General features: G+C 30.7%; 1 protein-coding gene across 3 annotated transcripts in view; it reads left to right on the top strand.

Moving 5' to 3' along the window:
- The window catches only part of LOC118185795 (uncharacterized), a 346837-nt gene that overhangs the window by 184943 nt on the left and 141583 nt on the right, over positions 1-20311 (top strand). The window contains exons 1-2 of one of the 3 annotated variants that reach the window (XM_035355703.2): positions 7405-7613; positions 10457-10559. The exons of 1 other annotated variant lie outside the window; for it this stretch is intronic. The gene's annotated coding sequence lies outside the window, so the exon portion shown is untranslated. Of the gene's footprint in view, positions 1-7404; positions 7614-10456; positions 10560-20311 lie in introns of those variants that run through there. One more of the 3 variants, XM_035355702.2, reaches the window with a different exon arrangement.

Raw genomic sequence — 20311 nt, forward strand, 5'->3', positions numbered from 1 at the left:
AACTTTTGAATTAAATCTTTGAAACTAACAAATTAACTTTGACGACTGATAAATTTATCAATGATTTATATTAATGTATTTGGATATTCCGATGAATGCAAGTAAAGCAAGTCCATTCAGTCGAGGTTCAGGTGTTATCAAGGTTTGTCGGAAGCTGCAATGATATTCGAGGTGCATTTTCTTCTAATCCACCTTTCTTTTCGCAAAGAATATTTATTCTAAAAGATTTTATTATAACTCATCTTTATGCAGAATTTCGGAAGAATATTATTTTGACTTTAGAAAATTTAATCTTTTTAGTTCATTGATAAAATCACGAACATCGCTCTCTCCCCTTTTAAATACAGTATTAGCTTCATTCATGCAAAGATCTGCGATCGTAAACATTTTTCGATTATTTCTTTTAAAAATTCTTTTTTAAAATCTTTTCCTACATTTCGGGAAAGGCTGAGGCCCAGTCGGCCCCCACTATGTAACCTCTTTTGGAAAGGAGTTAATGAAGATGGGTGATTTCACGGAAACAGAAACGTTTTTGACCATCGCGGAAGACACCAGTTTTAAGCAGGAGATGTGAAAAACGAGCATTGCCCTCGCCGGGACTCGAATCTGGACTTCTCGAATACGCGCCTTCTGCATGCCTTTACACCACAAAGGCATACAGAAGGGAGAGAGAAAATACCTTATAATGTAATATTATTCTATTATATTTTAATTTTTTAGGCTCGTTTTACGTGAGCATTGCTTTGATTGGCTTTGTAACTTTTTGCTAACAGCAATTTTGAGTTTGGTATTTTTTTTTTTTTTTTTTTCCCCCAATGTAACTTTTTTTTCCTTCCCCCCTCTCTTACTCGAGAGGGGGGGAAGGAAAAAACTTACTTAAATATAATACAGGGATGTAATATTTGGTGGCAACAGTTTGAAAAGTGAATCAACGCAGAAAGTGAATCGACGCAAAATGCCAAACGAAATTAATAGCCCTTCTGGACTAACGCCCTTTGGGCTAATAAATAAATAGAACCAAATACAACCATTTATTTACGGCTTACAGGTAGCAAAATAAAACAAACCTTAAGTCATTTAATGTGTCAAAGTGCATGTCAAATAAGAACGGGCCATAACATAATGAAATATAGCATACGCGTTTCGGACTGTTGTAATTAAACAAAGTGGAAGAAAATCAACATGAAAAATCTTGTGTATATTTTCTGGTTACAGGTCATCCCTAAACCTTAGTTTACCTCTTTCATTTATATCTAAATATTATATCAGTTACTTTCTGTTACTAGGGCATTTATCATCCATGCGGCCTGACAAACTGCCCCCCCCCCCAGTTCTCGAAAGTTTTGCCTTTCAGTGCATAAGATATTTATGCTTCAAATTAAAACTAATCATGGCTAAACTAATTGAATTATTTAAAAACAATATGCTTATTTCCTATTCTTTATTTCATATTACATCTCTAGTTGATATCATTTACAGTATATTTAATTTGTGAGATCTGGGATATAGTTTATTGAAAGCCTTTAAAAATTTGCATTATTACTATAATTAATACAAGATGCTTTCATCGTCATATATTATGGGCTCGTGACACTTAAACGATGATACGCTTAGCCGACAGCAGTTAGCCGGAAGGACATTTACCCGACATGGACATATAGCCGACACGGCCATTTAAACGACAGGACATTTAACCGGCGTCGCTCAGACGGGAAAGTGGTTAGTGAACTAATCCCCGTATTGAAGTTCCCGGGTTCGAATCCCGGAGAAGGGAGAGATGTAAATTCTCTGTCCCTTCATAAGAGGCTATGGTGGCCCTTCTATTAGGTGCTTTCATAATAAAATGACCACCACTTCCAGACTTAATAATGACCAACGCCTATAATGGCTAGTGCCCGCCATTGGGGGAAAAAATTAGCTGACAACACGTTAAAAAATGCCACATGTTTTATAAAATTTGTCCAAATTTATTTTGACGAAAGTCTGTTTTTCCAGGCTAGCAACTGTTACTGGCAACTTATAGCCTAGCAACTAGGCTGTTAGTGGCAACTGTTTGCGGATTGTGTATAGAACTAGATACATGCTTAACAGAGCCCACACGTAATGATAATACAGCATACTACTTAATTTTCCTGATCTGTGTACACAACCATACCAGGGATGGAGTTACTAAGTATTTGCTTAGGTAGAAAAGAAGAAAAAGTGATAACATTAAAATATTGTAAAATATATGTATTATTGTGAAAGGGATAAAAATATAGATAGTGAATGCAATATTGGATTTCATTTCGTATGTTAAAATTTGTCGATACTGCATTCTCGGTATTGTGTGCATGCATACACGCATGCATTTAACATTAGCAATAATATAATTTCTTTCTAAGGTAACTGAAATATATCTTATCATTTATATTCTCTACATCATACTTAGCTTTTTCTTGATAACGCTGTCGAAACTCTTAGTTTTAATTGCAAATTTTTAGTCATCATGGAACTTCTTTTGCAATTATTTGTGATAAAGTATGGTCAATAAAATGTGTTTTGAAGTTCGGTCAATTCTTCTAAAATAATAATAATAATAATAATAATAATAATAATAATAATAATAATAATAATAATAATAATAATAATATCGGGTTTCACATGGTTCTGTGTAGCGTTCAGCAATGATAGGGGTGAATTTACAAATGGAAACACCAGGCTCAATTCTCGAACAGCAGATAAGCAACAAATTCTTCAGCGTAGTTTTAAAAGTCTTATAATGCAAAGAAAGGGAAAAGAATAATAACGATTGTATTCTAAATAAAATAATCTGATAAGACAGTTTGTATTCTAAATCATAATAATCTAGTAAGACAGTTTTAGAGGGAAATTAAAGTATGAGGTAACACATCCAGTTTCTGTTGATACATTTCCCCATTGCAGCATAATTAGCTGATTTTTTCAGCTGTGACATCCTGCATCGAAAGCAGAAATCAGTTTAAGTCACAAAAATTAATGCATTCCCAGCTTGATTTTGCTTTAGATATGAAACATTATGTCAAATTTTTGTCTAATAATGCAGAGTAAGTAGTGGTTAATGTTTTTATTTCAGAAAATTGTATGCAATTATTCCGAGGAAATATTATGACGACTAAATCTAATAAAATATTTACTTATTATGCCCATATGGCTGTTTCAACTTTGCATCAAATGGGAAATGATTTAAAACCTTCATCATTTCATTCCCTCCTCCAATTAACTTTTTGTATCTTATTTCATTTCCTTAATACCTGACTCTAAGCTGTAAGTGTCACCTTACGGCACATGAAGCTTCTCTAATACGTGTTTATTACGCACATGAAGCATTAAACTTTACATTTGGCTTAAAATATCCCCAAGAACCATTACTTGAGTTCTCATATTCAAAGTCAAATCTGAATAAATCGGTAAGTTTCAGTTTTCTTCGTATATTCGTGGAGCGTTTATAGCATATCTTGCCAATATAGTTTTCCATATAGTAGCCAAACTAAAGCAGGACTAAAATTGCTTGGCAATAAACTCAAAACTTAGGCTCGGAAAAAAGAAATAAACATATCTTCGATAACTAATCATAGTTGGATATTTATATCATAATTTTGTTATAGATTCTGCGAAAATTATCCATAAAACTTCTTCAATTGGTGAACTAGATTTTCTTAAAGCCTTTCATATTCGCAAAAATTTATCTTCTTTAGTTAATGGCATTAACTGCAATTCGGTTTTCCCTCCTTTCAAAATTCCAAGATCTTAACTTTTTCAGGTTTCCATTTTTATTTTCCTCAACAGATGATGCTACGTTCGTTTTCATCTCCCTCCGTTCGTTTCTTCTTTCTTCCTATATAAAATGGTTGTCATTTCTCTCAATTTTACAAAAAAATTTTACTTCTTGAAAAAGAAAAAAAAAAAAAAAAAACTGTATCTGAGCGTCCTCGAAATGGCTAGAGTTCCAAAATCTACGCCAACTTAACGTTGCTTTTTTGATTTAAATTCAACTCTGTAATTTTTCTGATTCTTTTGAATTTTTACAGTTAATCTGTTTCAGTAACATTTCGCCTCACTAGAGCTTAAAACAGCTGAACTCAGTATTTCGTTCAAATGTTCTCAGTGGATGAATTAGTCGATTGCATGAGGATTTTGTGGTTTCTTTATGTTTATCGTAAATATAAACCAGATTCCATTTTCCAATGATGGCAGCTTTATTCAAGGAAATTTTCCATGATGGCAGCCTTCGTCCGTGGTAGATACCTTCCAATGCTTTGCCGTAATTCACCAACCATATCTCCTATTTTTTTTTTTTTTTTTTTTTTTTTTTTTCATTTTAACACAGAAACGCTGGATCTTCCATAGTCACTCAAAAAATAATTTTCTGCTTCATTTGAAAATCTTAAGTATCATATATATATGCATCTTAATACATTATTTTCATTTTAAAATTAACTTAAAACACAATGCTCTCATCCTGTTTTGAACATCAGTTGCAGAATTAAAACAACGTAATGTATTACAGTCTATATTTTCCAAGGTCAAAGCTTTGCGTGTATTGCGTGCGAATTGAATTCATAAATAAATTCTGTTTGAGGTGCTGTCACGCTCACTTACCCTTTTCCAAATACTCGTCTGAAACTCAGTTGATATGTAAGGAAAGGTTCGAAAAAAAAGATGAACGGAACTTTATTAGCCAACTCAGTTATGATGAAAATCTTATTAATGTTCACTGAAAAAGCAGACGGAGAACACGGACTACTGTCTTTCGTTAACCTTTCCGTAAAAAATGCATTTTGCTCCCCACACTTTTTCTTATGTTTTGTATTTAATAAATTGCCTCAAGTTATACTCACTGGCATTTTTGTCACTAAGTACATAAAATAATTGCACGAAGAACATATATAGCGGCAAATATTTACATTTGCACACATGAGTCTTTTTCCCCCTCTCTCCAGTACGCAAAATATGCATTTTATTTACATTTCAAATACATGAAAAATAAATTCATTCATAATTTAATTTATTTTTTATTTATCAAGCATATTATATTAAAAAATCAATAAATTTTAATCTTTCTATATATTTATCATTGATACTTTACTTCAGCATAGCGTTTAAAATCTATGTGGCCTGGTAAACTGTTAGTTCTCAAAAGTGTTGCCGTTTGACGTTCAGTAAGACGATTTTTAATTTAGCTTGCAAATTAAAATAGTGCATTTCTTCACTAGCCGACAGCTGTAAAAGCAATATGCTTAGTTATTAGTAATTTAAAATTTATTCTTACTTTTTATAACATCTCTAATTCATAAAATTTTTAATGCACATAACTGACAAATTTCAAAAGCACTTACACTATACACTTGCTATTTACTTTCAAAATTTTTTCCATTTTACATTTACACTTACTATTTACTTTCAAAAGCATTACAAGATGTTGTTAAAGAAATATATTTCTAACACCATACGCTACGTATCTCGATACGAAATAAACGTTTGAGAGATGCTTAAGAAAAAATTTTATTACTAAAGATGCTGAAGATACAAAAAAATTAATAGTCGAAGAGATAGTAACTTAAACGATAAAGGGATTCGCAATCAAATTAAAATTTGAGAGTGATAAAAACCACAAGTTTATTCTTTGGAAGTAAGGAAAGAAAAGAAAGAATTTCTATAAGATCATTCTGAATCTTAAATTATAAGGTATTTCTCCCACCTTTTTAGCGTGCCATCGTGGTGTAGTCGTCTTCGCGCTGGGCGCGTAATCCAGAGGTCCGTGGTTCGATTCCCGGTGAAGGCGTTGCTCATTTTTCATGTCTCCTGCTTCCAAAAGATACCTAATGTCTCTACAAAATAACTCTGAGATTCTTTCACAGGAAGGTATACTTTTTCAAAAGAGTTTTAATGTTGCTAGTTATGAGTAAGTAATCATTATGTGGGTCTGAATGAAATATGGCTATCTTTAATTGACTATGTTAGACTTATGAACCCGTGTAATGCCTAAGGGTGGAGCACGTAATAAGTAAAAAAAAAAAAAAAAAAAAAAAAAAAAAAAAAAAAAAAAAAAGATTTATGAACAGATGGTTAATTGGAAATGATGAATTAAAATTATGCAGACAATAAATAGAGATGCCATAAGAAAGGCGTTTTAAAGTTTTAAGAACGATGTAATTAAAATTTTATGCTGCACACACCACACACATGAAGAAACTATTTAAATCCATTGTCAAATTTTCACGAAAATTAAACAATCATCAAAACGCTTAAGAGCACTAGCTACATGTTTTATATTTCTAACATCTCTTAAAAATGCAAATCATAATTGAGAAGCAAAACTAAAAATAAATATCATATTATTAAGACTGTTTACATGATGAATTAAAGATGAAAGACTCACTTCAAGGACCTCAAAAGTCAAACTGAATAAAAAGGTGAAAATTGAAGTATTGGTTATCCATTCTGTTATCAGCTGTGTAAAAGATGTAGTAACAAGCATATTTCTATTGATAACCAGATGTTCTTAAACCAGATGTTCAAGATAAACAATAAAATGTAAACTTAAAACATTTAAACGCAAAATAGCAAACTTAAAAGCAAACATGTTGCTACATTCTTTATCAATGACACTTCATAACTTATTGCAAAGAAAACCAGAAATAGTTTCTTATTTTTTATTAGGATCTTAATTCGTGGTGTTGTTTGCCTAACTCAAATTTTACGCAAAATTAATTAAAATAATAAAAATTCCATAAAGGAGTTAAAAAAATATTATGATAATGTAACAAAACAATTATTTTTAAAAAGCTATTAATGTGAATTAACTGCCGTATGTACTGAATTATTCAATAAAACAACTGAGAAAACTGATTCGTACTTTAAGATTCTAATTCTTCTTTCATAACGCGTTAGTAATTTTATTTCAAAGGTGAAACATTTCAACTAAAATATTCCTGAGACAACCTATCAGTATGCTGATCAGAGAAGGCCGCTTGCAGCAATATAAAACGAAACTTGTAATGCAAAATTAGTTCCTAATGGGTAGTTATTTGCTGTTAAGAAAGTCATTATACATAACTTTCTTTCTTTTGGCTACGTTTCAATCTTAAAATAAAATCAAATAAAAAGAGCAAAACTTCCCAAACAGATGAAGTTTTCGATTTAATTTTGCGTTTAAATCAAAAGTTTTGTTTTTTAATGTCATTAATTTAAAGTCTTCTAACTATTGATTTCTGGGGACGTGCGAAGAAAACTAAGGCAGAACCGGCTTTGTCATGGTTGCCAATTTTGGCGGAGTTTTACTGATGCGTTGGCGACCACGTGCTCTTCTTCATGTGGCAACCCTGCCTATCCATGGTAGGCTGCAACCAACTGCATCTCAGTGCAGTGCTAAGCCTCCAATCCGCGAACACTGAAATATTTGTCGCCGTACTCATCCTTGATAAACCTTGTGTTGACGTTCATACACAACCCTGACTGCTCTTACATGCTTGCATGATTTTTATCGGACATGTGGTCTTTGTCGTATGTCAGCTAGAGAGTCTCGCCGAAGAGTCCGCAGACTCCTTTTGATGTGCCTTGCGATTTCTAGAGGCGCACTTTGCCTTTTTCAGGTAATTTTGTTTTCTTGTTCTTACTTTTAGACACAACATTGTTCTGTATTTTTATTACTCAATTTTACAACATTGCTTCACTATATTTAGTGACGTTTTAAAGACTAGAATTAATGTGATAAAAATAAGTGCATTCTGAAATTCGAGGATTATAATATTGTAATTTTTAAATCTATTTTTGATATGTGTTATCTTTTTCAATATAGTTAAAAAATTACTTGCCGAGATAAAATGAATCATGCAGCTCAATTTTCTAGCAAATTGCTTCTTAAAACATTATACATAACCTATCTCTTACATTAAAAATGATAATAATATTAATAATAATAACAATTTGAATTTTAATATAAAAGCTGTTCTTGAATTCCTTAGTAGCAGGAATGAACTAGAAAATAGCAAAATGAGAAAGTGTTGCAAGGCATTACAATATTTGTTTTTAAGTGTATAATTTTATGATCAGACGTTCATTTATCCCTTACTTGAGATTTAATAATATATTCACTTCACTGTTGGAATGGAAATAAAATTCCAATTGTGTTAAAGCAAAGATAATTTTTTTTTTTGTTATTATCTTTAATTTTTTTTTTTAACTAACCTATTCTGACAATAAACGAGAAAGACTTGATATAAGAACAGTTATTTTAGAAGTTTCATTGCTGAAAGTTGTTTATTACATATTTTTAAATTACCCATGAAAGTATCTAGAAACTGAAGATTAAGTCTAAAAACTTAAAGCAGTTAACTTTTAGGAATAAATCATGATCATAGATTTTAACACAACAAATTAAGATCTGAATTCTGTTTATTTTGATATGTATATAATAAGGAAAATATAATAATACTGTAATAATTTATCTTAATTGTGTTAGATGGAGAGAATTAAGCAGTAGGTATATTTCAGTTGTTAAAGGTACTTTCGTGCGTTATCTTGCACAACTGGATTGCATTTCTGGATATTCTATGCAGATAAAAAAGATAAATTTGAAGTTTATTTCATATTAAAAAAAGCTAAATTTGAAGTTTGAATCATCTGAGGGTCTGTAGTACTTGAGTTACTGAAGATTTCAGTGTTTCTTTTTATTTATTTTATTTCATAAAATTTGTAATTATTTAACTCCTTTATTTTAACTTTGTTAAAATACCTGAAAACTATATTTAAATTTACTAAGAAATTGAAATTACACGCATTAGACTTTAGGGAAGTATATGCATTTACCGTGAGCACTTCATTTTAAAAGAGTGTCACATGTATGTAGAGATGTACTGTTGAACTTCTGTCCAGCTCAAACATAGAAGGTGTGGTGTATTTAATTATGGCAAAGCACACTACGGCTATATGCCTAAGTGGAGGGATGCCTTCGTGAAGGACTTTCTAAGGGAAACTGATTCCTCAAACATAGAAGAATTTGCTACATATGTCTTGAAACATCCCAAGCACAATATGTATTTTCTGATCATTGAGTTAAATATCCTTAACATTCTGTTATAAAATCTCATAGCTTTATAATCAGCCTTTTATAGTAATTTTTTTCTTCCTGAATTAATATTTTAGATCAAAAGAATCCTGACTTCTTATTTACTTTTCTCTTAACGTCTTTGATTATATTTCGAAACTTTCCAATAGATTTTGAGTTCACAAACCTTAAATTGACTTAAACTTTTTCTTAGACATATAGGATCAAGAATTAAGGAAAACAGCGAACATTCAACTAATTGAAATAAATACATGAACTGAGAGTAAGTAATTCAAAATGTGTTTCAAATTAGCGAATAATTTCTTAGCTTTACACAGGGGAATTCTTATCGTTCGTTGGGCTAAGTTTCATTATTTTATATATCCAATTTATAAAGATAATTAGCGAGCAAAGACTGTACTAAATTTATCAAATTGTACTAAATTTATAAAGATAACTATCGAGCAATTAGCTTTAAATTTAGTATATAATCTTTTGTTGCTAATTATTTTAATTTACAAAAATAATTAGCGAGCAAAAAATATACTTAATTTACAAAGATCATTTCTAGCAAAGATTATACTAAATTTGATAATTTATATTCATCTTTGATGTCACTCTGATAATTTGTCGGGTTTCTTTACGAAAATTAATAATCTGATGAATAAATTGACGATAATGCAAATGTGCTTTCAGTTTTATATCAAGAAACCATGCCATTTAATCCACCAAGCTTAGCACCAACATGCCGTTACGCAATGAGTAATAAATGAATCATAAACAGAAGAAAGTTTCATTTCACTTTGAACTTTATTAAATTGTTTATTCTTCGGATACTCAAAATATTAAGTTAATGACACAAGTGTTTGCTTAATTAACTGCAAGAGCAGAGTGTGTAAAAAAGTCAGAATACATTTTAAACCATCAAAATTAAATTTAAATGCAACTGTAAATATGAGTACATGTTTAGACACGTAAACACGATATATTGGTTCAATGTCTTTTAAGTTGACAAATTTGAATTCTTTACTTTTAGGTAATTAATATTTTAGCCTGTCATTTGAAATTTAAATGAATGTAGCTTATACAGTAATGTATCTTAAACGATTCTCCGTACCCTACATCTTAAAACATAATAAATACAAACAATTGGTGTTAGAAATGTTATAAATAGAGTTTATTACTGAATATAATCACTAAAATTTGACGTAAAGAATTTTTTCTTCGCGTCAAATTTTTTCGTAAGAATTTTTTCTAACCTGGGAAAGGAAAGATGTTTAACCCGAGAAAGAGGATACAAAGATCTAAACATTGAAATCTTTGGTAATCTTTTGTTTTAAAGAGAATTAACTACAGAAGAATGACGTATATTTTATTTTCTTCTAACAGGGCTAGGAGAAAATCAACAAATTTGCTCGAATAAATCAACAAGTGCTGAGATGTCTTATTTGAGTTGCAACTATCAGACTCCTCCTGTAAGCTGTAAAACCGAGTGAGGAGGTTTCGAAATTAATCAAATCCATAATGCATATTATGTGTTTTTGTAAAGCAATATATATTTTTTTTAAATCGATAATCTCATTTCATCTAACAACGGTAATCACCTAATTTATATTTTATCCGCCACATAAATTTTCTTATTTGTCATTCCCGGTAAACTCTTGAAAATATTAGCAAATGCAAAAGAATATAAGATATACCGGAGATGCTGGGGAAAGAATTTTTTAAATGTTAAACGTTATAAAGCAAGGAATTTGAAAAATAAATGCTTTACTTTATTTCTCGCTCTCGTTTCGTATGTGTTGATAATTTAAGTGATTTATTTGTTGTACTACTTTTTTGTGAAATTTAGTGAAAAGCTCTACATAGATGTATGCTTAAAATTTTAACTTAAAGGGATTTTGAATTTTCTGCTTCCTAAACGAGGAACTATAAAAATACATCCCCGCCCTATCGGAGGCCCTTTGTGTGAATATAAAGAATGTTAAATTTACTTAAATTTATAGCTATGCATACATTAGGCACAAACAACTACGATTTTTAGATCTAAATTTTTATTCATTGTTATCTGTTCATTGAATTTTGAAACAGAGAGGAAAAAAACAATATTTCGATAAGAAGATCATATTTTAATTTCTGTAAAATTTTCAAAACACTGTTAAGGTATTAAAAATTAGTACGAGAGAAGAAACTGCGTTGCAGAATGTAAGTTCCTGAATCTAGTTTTTTCATTTTTTCTTTAATAATAATAATAAAAGAAATGCCTTACAAACTGGAATAAACATATATGTTTCTTATTTTACATTCATTCATTTATTTTACCTTACACTGCTGCTAAGGACTGGCAAAAGTAAGTATTTTTTTCTATTGTGTACAAGAACAAAGTTTTAAAAATTCAACTTTTGCAGCAACTAGTCTCATTACTTTTGCTTTCATTAAAATATTATTAATAATAGGCAATCAATATTTGCATTACGAACAGTTTAACTGAAGGAAGCTAAATGCTTTTAAAACTGCATTTAAAATTTTTAGTTCTTGGATAGTTATAGAATTTCCGTTAAAACTAAAATTCTGCTTGTTTCATTAAAATTTTCTTAAATTATTTAGACTAACATTTATATCATCGAAATTTTTATCTCAGCTACTGCTTTGGAAACTGAAATGCTTCATTCAATGATTGTAGGATTTCCACTTGTTGCTATATTGCTAAGTGTAGAACCGGGTTACAGAAGTACTATGTAATGTACAATTGGGTTGTCTTTTGCCAAGAATTGCATTAACTCTATATGAGTACACAAAGAGGTCTTTAATTACAGATGAAAGTTCTTATAATTATAAGAGCCAAATAAAAATTAAATTATTCATATGCTGCAACAGCTGGGAAAAGAGAAATAAGGTTTCTACTAACCGTAACAAAAAGCAAGTTCTTAGTCTTTAATTACATAAAGATGACTTAAAATATGACATTTTTCGGAATAAAGGTTATACTGGGTTTTGCTTTGCTCATCACACGCCCATTTATCAGTATATCTATGTTCGCCTTTAAAAATGCTTCATAGAAAATTCTGAAATTTGTACAAAGCATTTGCCCTGAACTTGTAAATATTACTTGCTTGAGTATTCGCTCAACTTATCTGACTAGTTACTAACCTAGTTTGATAAAAATTTATTATAGTTTTCTGCAATAATTATATTTGTTATTTAATAGACTCAAGAAAGGCATGTGTAACTTTAGAAGGGGTGAGAGGACGATGATTTCGATTTTAAATGTTGGATTTTATTATAAATCGCCACTAACAGGACGGCATAAAATACTTTCCATTACAACAAAATGAATTACCAACATGGAAATTGATTATATTACTTGATCTATCAAAAACAAATTAGTAATTCACGTAATTTTATATATCTTTTCTATTTGGAAAAAAAAAAAAAAAAAAAATACCAACCATGACGACATTCTTTTGAAGCAGATAAATATCAGTTTTTATTATATAATCTATATTTGATTGAAATATAGGCAAATCACATGCGAATTATTTATTTTGGCATATAAAGCTGTTTCACAATTTATTGAAATCAGTTTTACGGACGTTTTTTACTAACAACAGCAATTTTTCTCATGTAAGTATGCTCGATAAATATCGTGGATCAGGCAGGAAATCATACAAATACTGCAGGTAGAGAGAAAACTTCCTTATGAACTTCTGGGGAATGAAGACTTGTTTAGTGTTAAGCTACTATTAATCACTTAAAGAAAAACTAAATTTTCTGAAGATTTGGATTGGGATTTCTTAAAATTCCTAAGATAATTTGGACTATATATTTGACAGTTGTAATGTTCCGTCCATTTTGATGTGGTCATTATTAGAGACTGTTTCCTTCTGCGAAAAAGATTTCACGCTGATTATAGCCCGGGTAAATGACAGTTTGTGATTTTAGCGTTTTCCTAGACTGGATGCCGCCCTTAAAATCTAATCATTCAAAAGTTCTGTTGAGGAATAATAAATCGAAGGGAAAGATTGTTCCGAGGTGCTGGATTAGAACTGAATGAAACATAGGTAAATAGCCATGATGTGCTTCGCAGCAGTTTAATAAGCCAGTATTACTTCTTGAATATCGCCCCCATCTATTTTCTTTATCGGTACTGCAGTCGAGTACTCCCTAGTAGGGACTAGATGTATTCTGATTCTAAGCTTCCTTTTCACCTGCCTGGCAATAGCTCATAATTCATAAAGGTGTAAATTTTGCTACAGTGAGTATGTCAATGCATTGCGTTAGAAACGATTTCATTTAGATCTACAGAACATAATACGTATTCTTTATACTTAAGGCGAAGCTAGTACAAATTGAAAATGTCTGAATTCAAGTAGACGGAAAACTTAGGTCGTATTCAAAAGTTAAATATTTTGAAAAAGTAAATAACCGCTAATATTTTATTTTAGGAGGGAGGAAGCCTACTTCTGGCTTTCTTTCGCGAAGTGAATGAAACCTCTGACCTAACTTTTCAACTATGTAATTAGTTAGTTATCAAATGTCATAGCCGAGAGCTAAAACTTGTCAGCACGAATTTAAATTGTAAATTAGTTAATGAATGGCATGATATTAATAAACGAAAGTGGTTTCTTTTATTCCGTAAAAATTAACCGATAATTTAACAGCGCTGCACTTTCTTTTCAAATAATCCCAGTAATTAAGCTTATGCATATTTTTTTACAAGCAATAATTGGTTGACAAATTATAAAATCAATTTACCAGCTTAGCATCTCTTTATCAAAAACATTTCAAATGTTTCCTAGCAACCTTCCAAAAACAGGCTTCTGTTTAAATAATCCCTATTTGTTATTTAATCCATAATTTTCATGGAAAATGAATGCATTTTACTTATCATTCCAAGTTTGTATTTATTATATATTTTTTGCTTTTTTTTTAATTAATTTATTTATTTTGCACGAATAGAATATCAACTTTAGCATAAGTTTGCTGAGCAAATATATTAGGAAATATACACATCTTAATTTTGTTATTGCAATATTTGCAAAGACAGCCTAGTTTTTGTCAATGCGTACAATGTAAGCGAGGTAAATTTTGAAGTAGTCGCTTAAGTTCCGCGCTCTGATATTGGAGTTAACGGAGGCTGACTCCTAAGCCGCTGGACAGGAATGCAATTCTATGGGCGTTCAAAACCGTAACATTTTTACGGATTTTAGAATATTAAATTCTCTCGATTTGAAAGTTCTACGATATCCATTATGTTTTGTCTTGATAAAATAATCAGTTTCAAGCATTATATTTTCTTATTTCAGAAATTTTATCATTTCTAGTTTGAGATTTTAAAATCTATCGTTTTCTGTTTTTAAAGGTTAATGAAATTCCAGCATTAAAATTCAACATCATCAATCTGGTATAAGAAAAATCAAATTCATTTCCAAGATTACGAGGAACCCCCTGATAATTTAGAATAAACAAATAAAAGTATTAATTACTTTTAATGTAAAATACAGATTAAATCTCCTTCAGTGACACACTAAATTGGGGTAGCTTATAATTATTTTAAATATCCATTCATATCAAAAACTGAAATGTTCTTTCGCGAAATAGAGAAATTTTTCTTTAATTAAATATTACTGTGTTTCATGAGAAACATAAGAAAATAAAAGAAGTTCACAGAAAATTTACGCTAATATGTAATTAATATCGCTATATTCAGAAAACATAAATAATAGTTTGTTCTTACGAATGTGGGATGTTAACTTCGAAGCACACTATAACTTGAATGTAAGGAGTTCAAATACGGCAAAATTTGCTTGCAGATCACGGAAATATAACATTTAATTTGGAAAGGAATATAATAAAGACAAGATGTTTCTGCTGTTTCTGCTTAGGTGAACTCTTACTCAAACGCAGATGTCACGCTTATGTTTTGTTCCCGGCCCTCCCCCGAAGATTTGCGATATGCTCGCGCATATATGGCCTAATATACGTGTAATTAACAAAGGTACATTTGCGGCGTACACGGGCATGCATTATAGAAGATTAAGCATAAAACATTTCGATACAGAAGTCCTACAACAACTCATACAAAGATGCATTTTAAACATTGCAATACATTTCAGAAAGTAAGTAAATTCCAACCGTAATAAATGCATCATTTTAAAAGAATTCAGTAAGAAATTCAATCCGTTTCATAAATTTAAACTATCATTATTATTCTACGTACAGTGGATGAGAAAACAGAAAGAATTACAAAAGTATTAAAGATATTTGTTTATTCATTTATTATAAATTAAACCTCTAAAGTCAGTAGAAACAAACAGTGAAAAGAATACAAAAACTCAAGTTTATAAACATTTATAGCGTTCATCATAATCAGTGAATCTTATATATGTCTGTAGCTACATGTATGATTAACATTAAATTTGACAGCCTTGTTTTTGACTACTATATCACATCTCTTGGGCATAATATTCACAAGCTTTTACGGCTCATCAATTAATGCTACCTGATTCCACCAAGCTTCAGTTAAATATGTTTTATTTGTTGAAGTCTTTAGACTGGCTTAATTTTTAAGTTTTATCTTAGATGTCGAGATTGGATTAAGATGTGGTGATTGGTCAGGCTACTGAAATCTCTGGACCGATTTGAAGTTCTATTTTACTAATTGTCCCCTATGTCAGGGCGCATTATCAGGGCCCATGGAAAACGGAAGAGTTATTTCCGAAGATGTTAAGAGAGATGAAGAAAATATTTTCATTATTATTATTTTGATAGATTAGGTAGCAGTAATTTTACTTTTGTGCCCACCATTGGCCAAATGACTTTATAAGCATTCACGTTCATCCAAGTGACCTGATAGCATATGCGCATACGGTTGGTCCCCCCTGTTCTTGTTTTGTTTTGCTTTGGTTATTATTGACAAAAACCTTCTTGTGAAGATTCATGAACTCGCAAATCATTTCCTTTCCCATTTGTCAGCCCGCGATTTTTAGTCCATATAAAAACAGCAATTAAACTATAAACTTTCTACTTGCTTCTCAATTTTTCTCATTTTTCAGGTTGAATTCGTAAAGTCAGCTTTCCCTTTAAGCGTCGATCTTCTAAACTTTTAATCACTTTGAAACGGATGGTGCAATAATCTTTTAAAACGTGTAAACATTTTGTTTTGCAGGCAGCATACAAAAAATTCACCTAAAAACATAACACAACCTAACAGCACGACTTTCAGTTGTTAAATGACCCTTAGAAGTGACACGGGCCGATTCCGTTCTCAAAAATTGGAAACTCAAAGAGCGTACTCAAAGAACACTGTAGTCGATATTAGTTTTTCTAGGATTTTTATTTTCTCAAGAGTAATTTTGTTATAACTTTTAAAATAATTTTCATAGCTCCTAAACTAACTGTAAGTCTTTAAACAATTTGTATTCCTCCGGAAATCGTCTTCATTTTGATGTTCTTTTCTACCCCACGAGTCGATACGGTTAGAATAAGACAGTTTATTTGCATGACTGCAGTCGCGTTTATTGGTAACATGAAACAAAGATATATGTACATTTAATTCTAATATTATAGGCCTTGCAACTGAGACACGATTTTAAATATTGCAGTTTTGATTATATATGGCTCGAAAATATTATCCCATTAAAAAGACGGGAATGCCGCTTTGTTCCATACGTATTTGTGAAATGTATAGTGATTTCTCTAAATAAGGTTATAAAACTAGATATATCTGAGACTAGCACATGTCACTGTACTTCATACTGTTTACTTTATATGACTAAAAATGTATGTTGTAAATACCCTTTTACCGATAAATTGTCTAGAAAATCTGGAAATGCATTGGATATACGTTTGATAAACCTGTTTATTGCATGTACTACATTATGCAGAATCTGGATATCTCATCAGTGCTAAAACGTTCAGTAATATGCGAAGAGCAAAATTTGTTTCAGGTTCAGTGAACCGCAATCTATTTTATTAGACTTTTTACAGCGATTGTTGTAATTAATGTCCGAGTGCTTTATATTTATTTATCCATTTTTCTCCAGTCAATGCACAATGACTTCCACTGTTTTCACTTAGAAGAGTTTTTAGTGTACTCATTCAGCTCCTCACACTCACTTGTAAGCGGAACTGAATGAGTTATGTAAGCTAGAAAATGCTGCATGAATAAATCATATTGGAGGATACGGACAGATTATATGCAAAGTATTTACAAAACGGTCTTCAAAAATATGCTACAGAAATGCCTTGAACATAGTTTCTGAATGAGGTGGGAAGTTAGGAATTAACTGACTGAGTAACAATGAGGGACTTTTGCATTGTTAATTTCATTTGCTCTGTTAACAGTTCTGTGATTCCATTCGCATTATGAACGGAAATTTTGCTAATTCGTCCTTAATTAATTGAAGCAAGAATGAACGTGCATTAGGGAAGTATATTCTATTAAAAATTTGGGGCGACAGAATTGATGGATCATAAGAGTTATATATTAACAATTATTTGAAGTCGAAGTATACTTGGTGGACAGAAAGAAAAATTCCAGTTTACTTTTAAAAGAAAAATAGTGTTTCATTGCCACCTTAGTTTAGTTTGATTTTTTTAAAACTGTTTTTTACACCCCCTCCGGGTTAGAAATGATTTTGTATTTGGATATGTGGATGGCAGGTGAAAGATATTTTAAGGATTTATTCCTTTCTTTTAAACTTTAAAGCAAGCACTACGTTTTACCTAAAATAAGTTAAAAGAAAAATAGTAGACAAGCATATATCAAATTATTCTCCTGGAAAAATTTGCATTTTTATTTTCCTTATATTTAATAAACTACGAATTGCTTAGTAAGCAGAGTTAAATAAAGTACAGTTAAAATTTTTAATTCTACGATCTATCTGATAGAAATCGTATCGGAATATTATGTAAAATTACGGGACTGAAGATTGTTTCTAGCTACTGATTATGAGAATACGAATGTCACTCTGAAATGTTTGAGATACAGTTAAATGGTACAAGTTAAACTTACCAGATCTTAACTGTGTTCAAAATAGTTTTCTCCAGCATCAGTGTACTTTTGTAGGCTACTTTCCAAAGATTAAGTGCTTCAAACCATCCATTTCTTGAATCGATGAAAAATATACTTTTATAGCTTTATGAAACGACGGTCAAGAAAATTTTATATTTTAGATTAAAAAATAGGCAGACGTCAAGCATAGCAAGATTAGTGGTGTGCAAGTTAGCTGAAATTGATGACTTGGACCAGTCTCGTACTTATGACTTCTGAAGAAAACGGCATACAAACGACGTACGTTTTTTTATTCTCGTTGCCTTTTTACCATTGCTGGTTAGGAATCATCTTCAAAAACCCATAGTTTACTTTCTTGATTTATTGCAACGTTCAAAAACGGTATATAAATTTCATCATCAGTTATGATTTAGAAATAAGGCGGTGTTCATCGTTATTAAGTAATTTTAGGGCTTCGTTTTTGATTCGGCCACACTCCGGTTTTTGGTTTTCAGTTGGGGACCTAACGACAAACTAACTTTTTTTTCATATGCAGTTCATTAATAATTTTATGTATGGCTGTGAATCCAATGTTAAATTTCATTTGTATCATTTGATAGGTACAGCGATTATCAATAAAAAAAAAAAAAAAAAACATTTTTCGTATGGCCGACCCAATTTTTGGGACACTATCTGACAAAGGACTTCCTCTGCGTTCTTTAACTAGGAGAGAATTTCGACTTCTATGAAATTCTGTAAACCATCTGAATATAGTAGTACCAAATGAAACTTCACTTCCATGTGCTAATTCTGGATGTTGGAGGTATTCTTTTGGATTTAGCTACACTTTAAAATCAGGAAAAAAATCACAGCGCGGCTCTTTCATCGCCTTGATTTTCTTTTCTTTCAAAATTTATTCTATATCATATAAATTGTAATTATTGCCGCAAATTATCGTCTACGGACATAAAATGTTTCGAACTCATACATCTATCAAATAATTATTTTTTAACGCATTTCGTCTGTTCCTGTCTAAAAAATTTGAGTTATTTATGTATCATAATAGATAACTCACACAGCAAAGCATCTGTGAAGCGTTTAGGATCAAATCAAATGGAAAGGAAAGTAAAAAATCTCCCTGGATTCACATAAGTTAAAAAAATGGCGAGGCGATGAAACGCATTGTAAAATTTAGATTATAACGTCAAAAGTGTGACTAGATTTCCACCGTTCTGTCTCAAATAAGTAGCTGGATAAAAAAAAAAATAAATGCAGAATATTCAAATTCTTGTATGGGAAATTTCTTGTTAATGTGTGTGATTTAATATATTATATTTTGGCTTTCTTAGAAATAAATGCTGATTCCTTAAGGAAAATATGTATTACACGAAAGTTAAAAGTTTAGAAGTACGACTGCTGTTTCAAACCAGCTCAGGTAAAGTAGAACTGTATGCTGTTCTTTTGCTATTTCCACAATATTTTGAGTTTTTGCCAATAATTTGGTTATATGAACTTCAGTTATATTTTTCGAAAATCTTTACTTAAAGACGGTGCTACTTTTAAATAATATTCTCATGAAAACAATATTTTTTAATCATTTAAGTTGTAGATGATTTACAAAGTGTTATTTAAATTGGAATAAGTAATTTATCTTTTGAAAATTTTCTTCTCGCACCGGGTATTTATCAGAAGCCTCAAATGCGATCACAGAATCTAATTTATTCATTTAGATTTTGATTTGCACTTCCTATAACACATGACACAAATTTTTTAGCATTATTTCCTGTACAAGACTATTTTTCTTTCCTTGGCTTCATTTTGCATTAAGCATTTTCACTAAATTCGTAAATTAAAGTAAATTTTTATAATTTAATACTGTTAAGGCAGATAGGTGTTAAAGTTTTATTATAATGAACTTCTGTGTTTAGAGTGCAGATTGTGGTATTAGTTTACCTTTTTGTGGTATTAGTTATTATTGTGGTATTCTAATTGTGGTATTAGTTTCCGATGAGGACCATTCCTCTAAATGCATTTTGTTAAGGGGTAAGTTTTTATGTTTTATTCTTATAATGAAATTGTGTACAGAGTTGGAATGTAGATTGTGCTATCTTTTAATTTACATAAGGATTATTCCTCTAAATACACTTATATTTTTGTAGCTCCTAATCTATGGTTATTATAATTTTCGACACAAATTCTATCAAATGAGTTAACTTTTATCATATTGTCTTTAACGACAAGTTCTTTGC

Source organism: Stegodyphus dumicola, chromosome X1, assembly GCF_044657685.1.
Source record: "Stegodyphus dumicola isolate Sdum_Otavi_A_Nest chromosome X1, ASM4465768v1".
NCBI classification, from domain to species: domain Eukaryota; kingdom Metazoa; phylum Arthropoda; class Arachnida; order Araneae; family Eresidae; genus Stegodyphus; species Stegodyphus dumicola.